Raw genomic sequence first — 16,485 nt, forward strand, 5'->3', positions numbered from 1 at the left:
AAGAGGTTATCAAACCATTAAATAAGAACCACTAATGTAGACAGTAGTGTTTCTGCCAAGTTTGAAGGAAATGAGAGATTCTGAAAGATGGAGGTTGATGTAGTGCATTTGAATCATGGAGACAATCAGTGCAAAGACACAGAAGGAAGATGGAACTAACATTTATACAGCACTGTAAAGTTTACAAAGCACTTTGTAACTATTATTTTCATCTTCACAACAACCTTAGGAAGTAGGTGCTATTGTTACCCTCATATTACATGTGAAGATACAGGCCAACAGTTTAAGTGCTTTACTCAGGTTCCACAGTAAATGCCCAAGGCTAGATTTGAACTTGAGCCTTGCAGCACCCATCTTCACCACAGAGCTACTTCTAAATGAATGTAGTCCACGAGGACAAGGAATATGTGTGGCTGGACTGTATAATGTGTGAAGTGAACAATGTATAAGGTTGGGGCCATAAAGATATTTAATAAATGATTCTTAAATGGAAGACATGACAGAGAAACACAGAAAAACATGTCTTAAGACTTCTTAATTTGGGGAAAGGCCAGAGCAGCATAGGTCACCATCACTCCCATGCATTTTGAGAAGGTTCTCTTTCATTAGTAAGGTGCTACTGTATTGGCAGAGAACAAATCCAGAAATGAAAGAATTTAGAAAAAAGTTTGAGTCATCTGGAAGAGGGGAAAAGCCAGAAGAGAGGTTCCCTTGTCTGTAAGTTATACATTATGTGGAGTTCAGACAAAAGGAACAAGCAGTTATCTGGCCACCACAGGACAGTTTATATAAGATGGGAGATTGCCTGAGATGTACAATAGGGATTTTTACGTTCTTTATACCAGTCTTTGGCTTCCCTAGAAGGTCTTCCTTGGTTAGCATAACCTGGAATCCTGAGTTAGCATTAAACAAATCTGGTCTCTCAAACAAGTCTGATCTCTCAGCCATGCAGGGTGAGGTTCAAACAAAGCAATCAAGTTTTCCCACAGCACCAAACTAGAGCCTGTAGTCCTGAGTTCAGATTGCTTTGATCTGCCATTTTCCTACCTTGGTGACCTTGGGTGAAACACTTCATCTTTCCGATTTTAGTTAAATCATCTCTAAAATTTGTGTGGAGGGAGCTTAGGGGTGTCCATTGTAATTCTAAATATCCTATAGATTTGGGGAGTGGCTAGCAGAAGGTTTTTAGAAGATTCTTCACAGTACTTGCAGCATGAATGATCCTTTTCCCAGAAAGTATTAGGAAAAGAGCTTATTAACTTTTGAACAGAAAATTTTGGCATTTTCAGCAAAAGGGGCTGTACCATTTTATATAATTAAGACCAAGCTTTCAAAAGCTTGGATTGGGATGTATAAATTATGTGGATGGTCAATTTACTCAAGTAAATTTCTCCCTTTGCTCTGTGTCTCAGTGTTACATTTTTTGCTTAAAAGAAAGTTGTGGATAAAGACAGCACTTAGAATAATTCCCATTCTTTTCCTTCACTCCCCCAGACTAGCAGTTTGTTACAGAGCCACAGTCTGGCTAAACAGACTCCTAATTGACGGTAACTGGATTACATTTCCCCAATTAATCCAGTTTTAGTTGTTTAACTATTAAAAAAGATTGCACAGATAAAGACTTGTGGAAAGTGGCTAAGCCCAGGTGAGATGTGAGGGGCATAAGATGCTAGCATTAACAGAAATCTCTTCAATCACAGTATGTTTACCCCAGCCTGCAATTAGTTGACTGGTTCTGCCATTGTGCAAGACATTCCCTTTGTGTTTTAAGTACAGTTGGCCCTGCATTTGTATAGACACCTGCCATCTGTTGTCTAGGGAGCTTTAAGCAGTATTTTCCACTCTGTTGTTAGGATGTTGTTCCAGTGTTATTAATGACCACCTGCTGCAAACTGATTTTCACAATACCAAAATCCTTTTTTTTTTTTTAACCACAATTCTCTTATTCCCAATTGCTAAAAAAGATGATAGAGATTTGAAAGTCATGGTCTCAAGTTCATTTCCAATATGACATTGAGCACTTTTTATATATAGCCTTTTTATATATATCTATTTTTCAGTAAGCATGCCTTCTTTGTCTTAACTCTCAGGGCCATTTGCCCAATGGTCACCCAGACAGCCCTTCAGAGGAGCAAAGACTTTTCTTTCCCTAGTTGCCTTTATCTGAGTATTAGTGTGTGAGAACTTCACCTTCATAGAAGAAATGAAAAATAAAAATGATTCTCAGTTGGTTTTTACTTAAATCATGTTCACAGAAACATGTTTTAGGGTAGGTTTTAGAACATTGTTTCCATATTTCCAAAAGAAATGACTTTTAAAATATTTTCTCCTGGAAGGAAGTGTTTTTGAAGTATATGCTTATAAGAATAACTAGCAAGCATTTACATAGCAAGCAATAACTAGCTAGTTACAAGAATAACTAGCAAGCAAATTTTAAAGTTTGCAAAGTACTTCCTAACAACCCTGAGAGGTAGGTACTCTTATTATCCCTATATAATAGATGAGGAAATTGAGACAGACAGAGGTTAAGTGACTTGCCTAGCTTCTAATAAGAGACAGGCCAAATGTGAACTCACATCTTCAAAGCTCCAGGTCCAGTGCTCTATCCATTGAACTACCTCATTTGCCTTTTATATATAAATAGCACATTTTGTTCTTGATTTAATGGGGCCTTGAAATTATATTCTGGTTTATAGCCATTCATCTTTCTAAGAACATTCATCTTTCAAGATTTATAGCCATTCCTCTTTCAGGGGCAAACTGGGTGGCTCAGTGGATTGAGAGCCAGGCCTAGAGACAGGAGGTCCTAGATTCAAATCTGATCTCAGGCACTTCCTAGCTATGTGGCCCTGGGTAAGTCACAACCCCCATTGCCTAGCCCTTTTCCAAATCATCTACCTTGGAACCAATACACAGTATTGATTCTAAGATGGAAGGTGAGGGCTTAAAAAAATAAACAAAATTAAAAAAAAAAACTACAACCTTTTAAAAAAGTTTATATAGAAGTTACTAACATTCTTTTGCAACATTGCATAGACAGAGGCAAAAGCTATTAAAAGAGAAATTTAATCAAATGAAAAATTGGGGTATAGAGGCCCTGAAATTCTTTCTGCCTTTATTATTATGAAAAAGATCTTTTATGTATAAGCTGTGCAATAAGGGAAGGAAATTTACTCCAAAACCATTTATGATAAAAATTAAATTGGGTTGTGGAGATAAGGATGTTTCACTTAACAGGTTGCCCCTAAATTCTATTCTTTATTATTATTAGATAACTTCAAAATGAGTGAACACTTTAAATTTTGATATAGCATACTAGCATAAAGTAATTCAGGATTTTGTAATGCTCTGGGGTCTGTGGTAAGGTTGTCAAAGACCTAAGAGAGTGAACTTCATTTTTTATCAATTACTAGAACATTCTCTTGAAGGTTGCTATTCCATAATAAAAGAGAACAGTTTTATATATCTATGACAGTGCAGAAAGGATTTGCTTCTAAACCTATTGTGAAAGGGAACTCTATTCTCTTTGTCTATTTTGAGATAACACTTGGTTAACACTAACTTAAGTACCCCTATAGTACCTCACCAGACACTAAGTAAGAGTGTTCCAAGTCATTTGCTAAAGTGGGTAACAACTCAATCACTCAAGAAATTGTAAATCCTTTTGAGAAGAGTTTACACCTCCAGAAGATGAGAAGTGGATCCAGAAAGACACTGCCCCCATGGGCAGTGCTAGACAGTTTGAAAGCTGTGATTGGCCCCTGTGAAGAGAGAAAGGGACAAGAAGTCACTATAAAAGCCCTGAATTTCTGGAGCTAGAGATTCTCAGCTCGAACTGCCTCTTGGAGGGAACTTGGGTAAGTGAATAGCTGGCTTTCCTTTCCTGACTTCTAGAGAGAGATTAATTCTGGTTGAGGGTTAACAAGTCCTGTCAGGCTGAGTTGAGCACCAAGCACCAGAGCGATATTTAGTCTGATAGGCTAAATATCTTCTCTATACCCTATTTTTGTATTTCTCAACTTTCACTCTCTCCGCATATTTTGTAAATAAAAACTATCGAATGTCATTTTGACTTAAGCTATAATATTTTAAATTGACGACTACCATATTGCTTATGCTTTTCATATATTTTAGTCAAATCCTTAATTTTAATTCCTTACGCTATAGAGAGTTAAGACATCCTCTACTTGTCTTTTTCACCAATGTTAAAATGAATCCTGACTTTGGCTTTGGTTATTTGCTTCTTTCTCAAGGTATTTTACAGTAATAATAATAAGGAAGGGAGGGTAGGGATTGAACCTGTGATTTCACTGATTTTTTGGAGCTCCCAGTGAGGGACTTCCTCTTCCAATGCAAATTGATACTATCTTAGAGCAAAGGTTCTTAACAAATTCTGAATTTTCTTATATTTTGATTTTTCAATATAATTGATTATAACAATTAAAAAGGGCCAGTAACCAATGTTTCATAGAAGGGAGATAGAGAAAGTCTATGTGGTGAGTCTCTTTTCCAGCACTCCCCTGGGGCCAGTTATCCACTGGGAGACATTAAGGTAGTGTCACCCCGAAATTGGGTGACCTGGATGGTCGTGCTGCCCCACAGGAGTTAGGGGCAAGGCTTCCCTATAAACGGAGGTATGTGGTACCCCAATCCGATCCTGAATAAGGACAGGGTTCACACAAACCTCCCCCAGGTTAGTTAATTTCACAGTGGGTGGTCTGGCATCAAGATGGAGGCAGCCAGACCAAGCTGTGGTTCCCTTCACCCTTGTAGTCTCTCGGGCACACTGGAATGATATCTGACTGTTGAATGGCTTTTTATTATTCTCAAATCAAGGATTAGGGAAAGGGGTGAAGGGCAGAGTGATTTGGGGTGCCTCTTCGCTATTTCTGTGGGGTCCATCACTTAGGTGGGAACCCTATTGGTTCCCACTCCTAAGCTTCTTCCCTTGCCCCTTCTTCTATTTCTATTTCTCTTTTTCTGTTTCTTTCCTTTTCTATAATTGTAAGTTTTGACTGAAAGGGGTCTCTCAGCAAGGTTGGGTAATGGGTGAAGGAGACTAAGAGATCGCTCCCAAAATGGAGTCCAAAAACTTAGCTGACTCTATGGGTGAAGTCTTGATGGGTGAGATGTGATGGAATGGCTTTGACCAGGAAATCAGGGTTTCAATTTCCGAAAGAAAGATCCTCAGGAAGCCCTCAGGACTGGATCTGAGCTGGGATGTCTGCCTCCTCCCTCTTCCCAGTCCTCCACTAGAAGTTCTCTCCTCCTCCTCTTCCTCTGAGAACCTCCCAGAATCCTCTCTGGTTTCAACTGTCAGCAACTGCCTTCTCTGGCTCCTTTTGTCCCACCCCCTTTCACAAATCGTGTCCTTATATATTTTAGAGCAAAGGTTCTTAACAAATTCTGAATTTTCTTATATTTTGATTTTTCAATATAATTGATTGCCTTCATGAGCCTATGTACTTTACTTTGTGCAGTTAAAAACATTGAGGAGTCTTTTAGATTCATCAGACTGCTTTAGGGATCCAGGACACACACAAAATGATAAGAAGCCTCATGTTAGAGAGTTGCCTTGAGCAGAGGTGTCAGACTTAATACTCTTTCTGAACCAGACTATAAAGCAATTGGGAAACACTTCACGAAAGAAATAAAAATAAAACATAATGTTAATATATGGTTTTCTAAGTCAGTGTGGTATTCTCGGGGGTTCGTTTGTGTGGTTTGACCCCACTGGCCTGGAGCCCTCAGAGGTTAAATAATTTGCCCAGGGTCACATATCAAGCAATGGTCACAATGAGGATTGTTAGTAGATCCTTTGGCAGTGAATTGGCTAATCCTGCAGGAGTGGTGGTGTAGGTTCAATCCTTGTTTCTAGAATTGGAAGTGGAAAGGTGGGCAGTGTGGAAATAGGATTAACTCTCCCCTTGTCTGTTTTTAGCTAATCAAATCAAGAACTTAAAGTACCCCTACTTGACATTAAGTAAGAGAGTTCACAAGTCACTTACTAGAGTAAGCTCACACTTCCAAAGGCCACTGCCCTATCCCCCCAGGCAGTGCTAGGCAAATTGAAAGACTGGATTGGTTCCCATAAAGTGGGTGAACAAGGAAGTGATGTCAAGAAAACTTCTTTTAAAAAGGCCAGCTTGAGGATTCATTCATTCACTCTGTATCAGTGAGCCAGACTGGAGGAAGAGACTCTTTTCCTTGATCCTGTGTCAGCTTGCTGGGTGAGTAGCTGGCCTTCCTTTTCTGGCATTTGGAGAGATTGTTTCCAGATTCCTGCCTTGGCTTTGGAGGAGGCTGCATTGGTGGAACTTTGGCTGAAGACACCATCAGGACTTCTGGCTGAGGATTACTGAGCCCTTCCAGGGGTGAGCCAGGCACTGGAGCAGCACTTAGGATGATAGGCTAGACCAGTGATTCGCAGAGCGGGCGCTACCGCCCCCTGGTGGGTGCTGCAGCAATCCAAGGGAGCGGAGATGGCCACGAGTACATTTATCTTTCCTATTAATTGCTATTAAAATTTTTTTAAAAATTAATTTCCAGGGGGCTAAGTAATATTTTTTCTGGAAAGGGGGTGGTAGGTCAAAAAAGTTTGGGAACCACTGGGCTAGATAATTCTTTGCCTTCTTCTTACATTTTTCCACTTTCACTCTTTCCACCTCTTTGTAAAAAAAAAACTTTGTAAAAAGTCATTTTGATTTAAACTATAATATTTTTAAATCGGTGACCACGGTATTACTTTAGAATTCTCATATTTAGCATAAAACCTAAATTTAAACTCTTACAGCAGGGAGCAGGGCCTGGCTGGTTGGCGATGTGCTACAGGCCAGGATGGGATACATGAAGATACCTGGAAAACAGCCAGACTAACAGCTTTTCAACTCAAAATAAGACTTTATCCAACCATCTCTCATCACCGCTACCCCAGGGGTGTTCAGTACTATCTTTCACCCTGCCCTGGGCACATTTTTAAGTATGTGCATTAGGAAATGGGAAATAAGAGAAGGGAGAGGTCAGAGCTTCTTGGGCATCAATACTTCATGAGACCCAGGTTCTTGTCCAGTGCAATCTTTATAGGGGTTGTGAGTTGCTTGCTGTTCTGCTTCTTGGTTGATACAAATGATTAAAATTAGGGAAATGTCTCCCTGAAGAAACATTGTCAGAACAGCTCAACAGTGTTGCCCTACTCACGTGCTACTCCCTTTACTTTTTGTTTAAGAATATAATACAATTAAAGCAAAAAAGGAAACTCCCTTACTTTTTAGGACTGTTGCTAGCTCAACTTTTATGCATCACCACTGCCAATCTTTTTTATCTATGAGGAAGAAGCTTGTCAAATAGGAACAGATGGAATCTGAGCCAAGGGTTGAGATGGTATCCACTATTTCTACATTCCCATACTTTTTTTTTTAATAACAAAATTTGTTTTTCAATTACATGTAGAAACCATTTTTAGCAATTGTTATCAGAGATTTTATGATTTAGATTCTCTCCCTTCCTCCTTCTCCTCCCTAAGAGCTAAATAATCCAATATAGATTATACAAATGCTGTCATGTAATACATATTTTCGTATTCCTCATGCTGTAAAAGAAGACACATACAAGAAAAAACTCAAGAAGGAAAAAAGTGAATGGTTGGCATGCTTTGATATGCAATCAGACTCCAGTTGTTCCTTCTTTGGCTGTGGAGAGCATTTTTCATCTTGAATCCCTTGGAGTTATCTTGGAACCTAGCATTACTAATGATAATTAAGTCCTTCACAGTTGATCATTGTACACTACTTCTGTTTCTGGATACAGTTTTTCCTGGTTCTGCTCACTTCACTTTGCCTCAATTCATAGAAGCCTTTCCAGATTTCTCTGAACTTATCCTGTTTGTCATTTCTTATGGCATAATAGTATTCCATTCCATGATTATACCACAACTCATTCAGCCATTCCCTAATTGATGGACATCTCATTTCCAGTTCTTTGCTACTACAGAAACAGCTGCTATAAATATCTTTTTACTAGTGGGTTCTTTCCCCTATCTTTTGACTCTTAGGGATACAACCCAGGTAGTGCTTTTTGCTAGGTCAAAAAGTAAGCACAGCTCAATGACCCTTTGGGCATGGTTCCCAATTGCTTCCCAGAATGGTTGGACCAGTTCATAGTTCCATCAACAGGGTTATACATTCCCATCCTCTGATGGATCATAGATGCTACCTCCCTTCTTGCTATGGAACTTAACCCATCTTCTCTGTGGTTAGGGGAAATGTAAGGAATTAAATTTATGGTTTGACTAAATATATGAGAATTCTAAAATAATATGATAGTCGCCAATTTAAAAATATTATAGCTCAAGTCAAAATGACTTTCAATAGTTTTATTTTCAAAGAGGTAGAAAGAGTAAAAGTAGAGAAATGTAAAAGAGGATAGAGAAGATGTCCAGTTTATCACACTAAAAGTTGCTCCGGTTCCCTGATCAGCCTAGCAGGGCTTGCTAACCCTCAGCCAGAGGATCCAGTGGTAAATTAAACAGGGGTTCCACCCACAAGGCCTCCTCCAAGAGGGGAAGACCTCTCTGGAACTAATCTCTCCAGAAGCCAGGAAAGGAGAGTCTGCTACTCACTCACCCAAGATGAACTCCAAAGGAGAAGATCCAGAAGCAGTCCAAGAGCCAAAGTCCTAGTCTAAGTCTCAAGCCTGTGTAATTAGAATCTGTTACCCTAAAAACTACGATCCCCAGTAAAACTACAATTCCCAGAACCCCACTCACTTCCTGTCATTATGTGCTGACATAGATAGGATATAAATTAGGTAGAGGTCTCTCTCTATCTCTCAGTTTCTCTCTCTTGGTCTCTCTCTCTCCCTCTCCTCTCTCTCCTTCCTGTCTCAGCTTTGGTGGAGCAGGGATTTTTGAGCAGGTAGAAAAACTTAGTCACATGGTTCTATTTTGTAAAATAAACTTAAAAAAAATAATACTTGAAGTATTGAACATTAATCTTACAAGCCAAAGCTTCAAGTCGAAGACCCCTTTGCAGTCTGTCAGTTTGCTTAGCACTGCCCAGGGGGTGGTCAGTTGCTTCTGGGGTTGTCACCCCAGTAAGTGTCTTGTGACCTCCCCTATTCAGTGTTAAGTAGGGGTGTTTAAGTTTTTGCCAGATAATTAATTTATCTGACAATAAGACAATCAGACAAAAATCTCATTAATTTAAAAATAGGCAAGGGGAGAGTTAATCCTATCTTCATGGTAGAAAGGGACAGATATCTCCAGTGATCTTGTCTCACCACTTCTGAATGATCCATTTGTAATGTATCAGAGCCTCTCTGTGTCCACCAAGTCTCATCCAGCATTACTGGAAGAATATTGCTAAAAAATGGGCCTTCATTTTAGAGAGAAACTTGAAGCACACAGGCAATCTAGCCCTCCTACTTATCCTTGGTCCAGGCATTGCCTATTCTCAACCTCTGTCCTAGATGGGTAGACAGACTAGCTCTATCGCCAGCCCTTCCAAATGCATCTGTATAATGGGCATTCTCTATCCACCTGGTTTTTCCTGAGTGGTCAGTTAGGCTAAACTTTTTTCTCTTTTTTTTTAGGCTAAACTTTCTTGAATGGTTTGGGAGACCCTGCAGTGGTCTAGGGATTGATATGATTTGTAGAAGTCTTTAAATTTGGAAGAACCACCCATCTACAAGAAATCTCTTTTTTCACATGGATTCTATGTAGAACCTTCTTCCTCAGTAAATGATGACAAAGCATGTCTACCTGTTTTACTCCTCATTTGATAGTAACAGAAGGATGTTAGCAGAGATAACCTAGTTATCTCTCAGAGGCCCTTTTTTTTTTTAAACAATATTCTTTAAGTGATGCTGGATGGTACATAATGGGCACAAGAAGGCAGTGACACACATTACAAATGAAGAGTTATACATAAATTGGTAGAGGAGGTTGTTAAATATATGATCAGAAAAGAAAAACAAATGGGTCAGTCATACAGCAAGAGGGGAAGTTATAAACCACTGAGCAAATTACATACTCTATTGGTTGTCTCCATTGTGAAAAGGAATTCTTTGTTCTCTGTGAGTTCACACCTTACTTAATGCTGGGTGAGAACAAGCCAGAAACTTAAGAGTTCACATACTCAGAAAGGTATGGTTCCAAAGGTGAGAACTCAGACAATTTGGAAACTGATTGGCCCCCATGAAAAGGAGCACGGACAGGAAACCACCATGAAAGCCATGAAAATCCCTGAGGAGGGAGGCTGGTGAAGGAATCTGGTGAAGGAGGCTTGTAGAGAGTGAACTCCAAGAAGAGTGTCACCCCAAGAAGGAGAGAGTGAACTCCAAGAAGAGAGTCACTCTAAGAAGGAAGTCGGCTTCAAGAAGGTCGGCTCAAAGAAGAAAGGCCTCAGGAGTCACCTTCAGCTCCAGTCATTGTCTTAGGTGAGTGGATAGCTGGTTTTGCCTTCCTGTCTTCTGGAGATAGTTTAATTCTGATTGAAGGTTAACAAGTGCTGGCTGAGTCAAGCACTGGAACAATATTTAGTTAGATAGGTTAATGTCTTTTTCTATCCTTTTGTATTTCTCTTCTTTACCTCTTTTATAAATAAAAGATTTATAATTTTCATACATGTAGCCAGACCATTAATGTTAACACTTAACACCATAAAAAAGTTTAAAAAAAGGGGGGGGAGCAATACTGAGCACATTGGGTAGATGTCCCTTTGGTGGATTTCTAGATAGTCATGGACAGTGTTATTATACCTTTAAGTAATCTCATGTGATTTTGACATAGGCTTGGGAAACAGCTCATTGGAGGGGAGCCTTTAAAACACCATTGTAGTCTTGTGTATTTGTCCAATGTTTTTTGTTCTGTGAAATCTGTGTCGTATTATGAGCCCCCATGGTGATTTAACAATATTATTTTATATTCATGTAGTATTTATAACTACAGTGATAACTTTTTTTCCTTTCAAAAATCCCAAATTTAAATGTACATAATTTTAATTATAAAATATAAGATTTAATTCTACTTATAATTATGAAAGTTCTACATGTGAAATCATAAATCTAATTATAAAATGTTATGAGTATTTTATGTGGCAGATTCTGTAAAATTTAAGTTAATGTCCAATACTTCAAGTATTATATTTTATAATGTTTATAATCTAACAAAATAGAACCATGTAACTAGTTTTTATACCTGCTCAAAAAGCCTGCTCCACCAAAGCCGCGACAGGGAGATAAGAGAGTGAGAGATGGAACTCCACAGAGTTTATAATCTGTCTACCTCAGTATGTAACGACAGGAAGAGAGTGGGGTGCTGGGAATCGTAGTTTTAATTAGATTCTAATTACATAATTATGTAAGAAATTTTAAATGTAATCATTATATATGAGTATTTTCTGTAAGACTCAATATTAAATTTCTTTATTTTTATGCATTGTGATGAACATAAATAGCATTTTAAATAAAATAAGTCACAACTTGCAAGATGTTCGACATAACATAATAATCACATGTAAACCAAATTTCAGTGTTTGTTTTTCAATAGAACAAAGGCTTGTAATATTTGGTTCCACATCAACACATTCTTAAGTTTGGCTTCACATTGATTTTTTTCTGTATTTTGATTTAAAATAAGAATAAAGTAAAAATCCTTATTCACAGAAATATATGATGGAAAATGGTAAGAAAATGTTACAAGTTCTCACAGAGGGATGTAAATTCATTTTTCATTTTACCAGGAAGTTGCAATTATTTTTAAATAATATTTTTAGTCCAAAATCTATTGATATGTCAATTAAATTTTGTTTTCTATCCATTGTAATTTCATCAGCTGAGACATAAGAGGACATATAAAAAAGGTCACAAATCTAATTTAACTTATTGGAAATTCTTATAAAATATTGAAAGTCACTTCTAAAAATTTTAGATATGCATTTTATATATATATATATATATATGTATATATATATATATATGATATATAACTGCAATATTGTGGAACAATCAAATGTGATAGACTTAGTTTCTCCCAGCAATAAAATGATCCAGGACAATTCTGGGGGATTTTTGAAAAAAGAATACAATCTACCTCCCACTAAAGAAATGTTGGGAGTAGAAATGCAGATGAAAATGTATGATTTATCACTTGTTTATTTAGGAATATGTTTGGGGGTTTTGGTTCTATTTGCTTACAAAAATTAATAATATGGAAATATGTTTTGCATCTTAATACATGTATAACCCAGACTGAATTGCTTGTCAGCTCTGAGAGGAGGAAGGGAAGAAGGGAAGGAGACAATATGGATCATATAATTTTGGAAAACTTGTGCGGAAATTTGTTATTAAAAATTTTAGATATGATCACTAATGTCTTTCTTTATAGCCTGCCCAAAGAGATTTAATTTTCTAATAGAAATTATGTAATGTCAAATAGAACTGTGGTTCAAAATTTTAAATTCTTATTCATATTTTTATTTTGTCTTGAATATTTTATATATTTGTACTTGTACCTATAATGAAATGTTGGGCTTATTAACTGTGAAAGGATGTGTGAAGATGGGATTAACTCTCCCCTGCCCATTTTTAGATTTAATCACCAGAAGCATATACACCCCACTTATCCTTAAGTGTGGGAGGTCTCTGACCCATGTGGGTGACAGTGGGTGACTAATCAGAATCAACTGACTGCCTCCTGGGCAGTCCTAAGCAAAGCTTTAGCCATAATTGGTACATGTAAAGTGGAAGGAAGGCACAGGAAGTGACAAAAGAAATAGACTTTGTAAGTGGCAAGAACTTCCTGTGAGGAGGGTCTTTTGCCTTGAACTGGACCTTGGAGGAGCTCTGGCTGAGGACCTTAGACTGCTTTCTATTTTCTATTAGGACTACCACGTGGGTGAGTGAAAAAGGCTGACTGCCTTCCTTGGCTTGTTCTGGAGTTACTAGTCCCTGAAGAGGCCCCTCATTTTGGAGGAGGTCTTGTGGCTAAAAGCCTTGATTAATTTATCTCTGGGCCTCCTTTGCTGGGGCCTCTGAAGCCCTGCCTGGTTTGGACAGGGCCAGAGTAAATATCTACTCTCTCTGATTTTCTTACTTTCACTCTTTCTCCTTTTGAAAATAAACTACCATAAAACATCATTTGGAATTGATTAATTCCTGGTGACCACACTGATAAATTTAGTCCAACCCTTTTTTTTTTACCCTTTACATTTCTGGCCCTTACAGATGTCTTCTAAATATGCGAATCTATAGCCAGGTTATGACATTTTAAGAATGAATCAGGGGAAAAGGATATTCAGTGAAAAAGCTATTAGAAGAGCAACCCTTTTGAATACTATAGCATCTGTTCAGATTAGAAGTATGACATGTTCACTGCCCATCTCTGCCTAAAATGATCAATAATCGAGACTTAGCAAGTTTTGCTTTGAATTAATAATTTTGAGAAAATTATCTAACCTGCTTTTAAGATGTCATGGTATGCTTTTGGATGCCAAAACTTCTGTTGTAGAACCCCAAAGTTATGACACAGAAACTAAACAACCACAAGTAAACACAAGCTAGGGACTCCTTGATCAGGATGGCTCCGAGAAACCCAAGGTTACTAACAGGTCAGGATGTCTTAGAGAAATCCACGGTCACTAACAATAGGGTGTTCATTAGGCTCCCAAATGTAGCATAAAAACCCTACATGCTTGGGGGAAACAGCCAAAAACCACTAACTACAAAGGCTACAGAAGTTCCGCTTCAAGAACTACAGGGCGCCCCTGAATCTGCCACCACCTACCACTTTACCTGCCACCCCCTGAGTTTCCTGCTACCCCAAACGTATATAATCTTTACTCTGACTATGCCCGCCACCCCCCTCCCCCCGGAACTCTCTTGCTGAGCTCCCCTAGTGTACACTAGAAATAAAGACTTTCCTTTGCTTGGATTGCATTGTCTCTGTGCTCCTTGGGTGGTTGTCCATTCGGATCCTAACACTGTTTGGCTGCAGTGTGTCCATACAAGATTTGCACTGAATTTTTTAATACATGAAATAATACCCCAAAAGTTTTTAGTTATCAGTTTTGCTATGTTTATCCCAGAAGAGAACCAATTGATTTGTTTTCCTTTAAAATATGAATTAGATTTAAAAAGTCTTTCCCACTTGTATATTCTGTTTACTTATAACAAAGCAGAATATTATTTCCCATTACTCTCATGTAGACATCGTACAAATACAAACAAAATTCAATTGACATATCAATAGATTTTGGACTCAAAACATTATTTAAAAATAATTATAAATTCATGATAAAAATGAAATATTAATTACATATATAATTATATAAATTCCATTTCTCAGTGAGAACTCATAGCATTTCCCCCTCCCATTTTCTATCATATATTTCTGTGAATAAGTACTTTTACTTTATTCTCATTTTAAATCAAAATAGTTACATTACTAATATTACTTATCTAATAGCAAAGTGTAAATGTTAATTAAAAATTTTTTCTATAATAAATAATTTGACATCATCAGATATATCATGTATCTGACAGAAATAGATATCATCTCTAACTTCTTAATGGGATTATTTCCAAACACACTTGATAATTGCTTTGGCACATGGAAAAATTAATTTTCTGCAATAGTATGAGCTTTGTCATTTTTTTTTTTTGCATTTGGTTACTTACTAAGTATAAAGTTTCAATTGTTTGTCTATCTTGTTTATTCACAGAAATAAATGAATCAGTATTGCATGTTTTCAGTAGACAACATTTTTCATGTTTTGATTGTAAAAGTTAAAGCAAAAGAGAAGATATGAGCTGATTTTTTTGTAAGAAGAGGAATAAAAACTTGACAGGTTAAGTAATGAAAAGCTATATTTACTACTTCTTTCATTATATTATTTTTTCACATCTGCTGTAACACAGGTATCTCAAACATCTTTGTGTTTTTCTGCAATCATAGTTTTCTAACAGCCTGGCCGAGAATGCCAATATTCATACTATCTTGCGGATATGATTATACAGTTGATGAAATGCATTATGTAGTTACCTAGTGGGATTAGGGAACAATTCTAGAGCAGAATACAAAATGCCAATGAGGGTATGTGCATGTTTCTTCTATCTATTGTACAATAATAAAGAGAGCCTCTGCCTAAACTGTAATAATAATGAGAGACAAGTAAACAATGTTATGATAGAGGGGAGAGAGAGAGTCTATATTGTGAGACTCTCTTCTAGCTCTCCCCTCGCACCAAATATGCACTGCTGAGACTTCGAGGGGGTGTCGCCTCAAAACTGGGTGACCTGGATGATTGTGCCACCCCACAGGAGTTGGGGGCGAGGCTTCCCTATAAGATGAGGTATGGGGTACCCAAATCCGATTCTGAATGAGGGTGGGGTTCACGCAAACCTCCTCTGAGGTCAGTCAACTTCACAGAGGGTGGTCTGATGGAGGTAGCCAGACCAAGCTGTGATTTTCCTCTCCCTCATTGTCTCTCAGGAACTCCAGAACACTATCTGACTAATGAATGGCTCTTATTATTCGCAATTTAGGGGTTGGGGAAAGGGGTGAAGGGCAGAGGGATTTTGGGGTGCCCTCTTCTCTATTCCTAAGGAGTCCGTTACTTAGGTGAGAACTTTAATGGCTCCCACTCCTAAGCTTCTCCTGCCCCTTCTCCTTCTGTTTCTGTTTCTATCCTTTTCTATAATTGCAAATTAGACTGGAAAGGGTCTCTCAGCAAGATTGGGTAATGGGAGAAGGAGCCTAAGCGATCGCTCCCAAAATGGAGTCCAAACAATTTAGCTGACTCAATTATTGAAGTCTTGTTGGGTGAGATGTGATGGAATCTTTGACCAGGGAATCAGGGTTTCAATGTCCAAAGAAAGATCCTCAGCAAGCCCTCAGGACTGGATCAGAGCTGGGATGTCCACCTCTTCCCTCTCTCAGTCCTCCGCCGGAAGTCCTCTCTTCCTCCTCCTGCCTCCAGAGAATTACCCAGAATTCCCTCTGGTCTCAACCGTCACCAACTGTTACCAACTGTCAGCTACTCCTTCTCTGGCTCCTTTTGTCCCATCCCCCTTGCACAAATCCCATCCTTATGGTTAGTAATCTGTACTCAATTCTTATGATAGTTTGGAAACAATTTGATAATAGGTTGAAAAACTATAAGAACATGTTGTACTTAGAAATAGTCAGAATTTGATGAAATCATAAAAGCCATCATTTACATGACCTTGGTTTTGAATTGCATAATTTTAATATTTGCATCAATTGAATGAAAAGTCTTATAGTCAACAAACAGTAAGCATAGTGGGATCTTATATTTCCTACATTTTTTAGTTTTATGTTTACAAATGTGGTCTGTTTCATTACTAGCAAAAGCCTACATGTTCTCTATACTGCCTCATCAAGGATGTGTAGATTCTTCTTAGAACTTTAAAAGATGGGAGCAGGGCAGCTAGGTGACTCAATAGATTGAGAGTCAGGCCTAGAGACGA

This window comes from Gracilinanus agilis, chromosome 2 (assembly GCF_016433145.1).
Source record: "Gracilinanus agilis isolate LMUSP501 chromosome 2, AgileGrace, whole genome shotgun sequence".
Lineage (NCBI taxonomy): Eukaryota > Metazoa > Chordata > Mammalia > Didelphimorphia > Didelphidae > Gracilinanus > Gracilinanus agilis.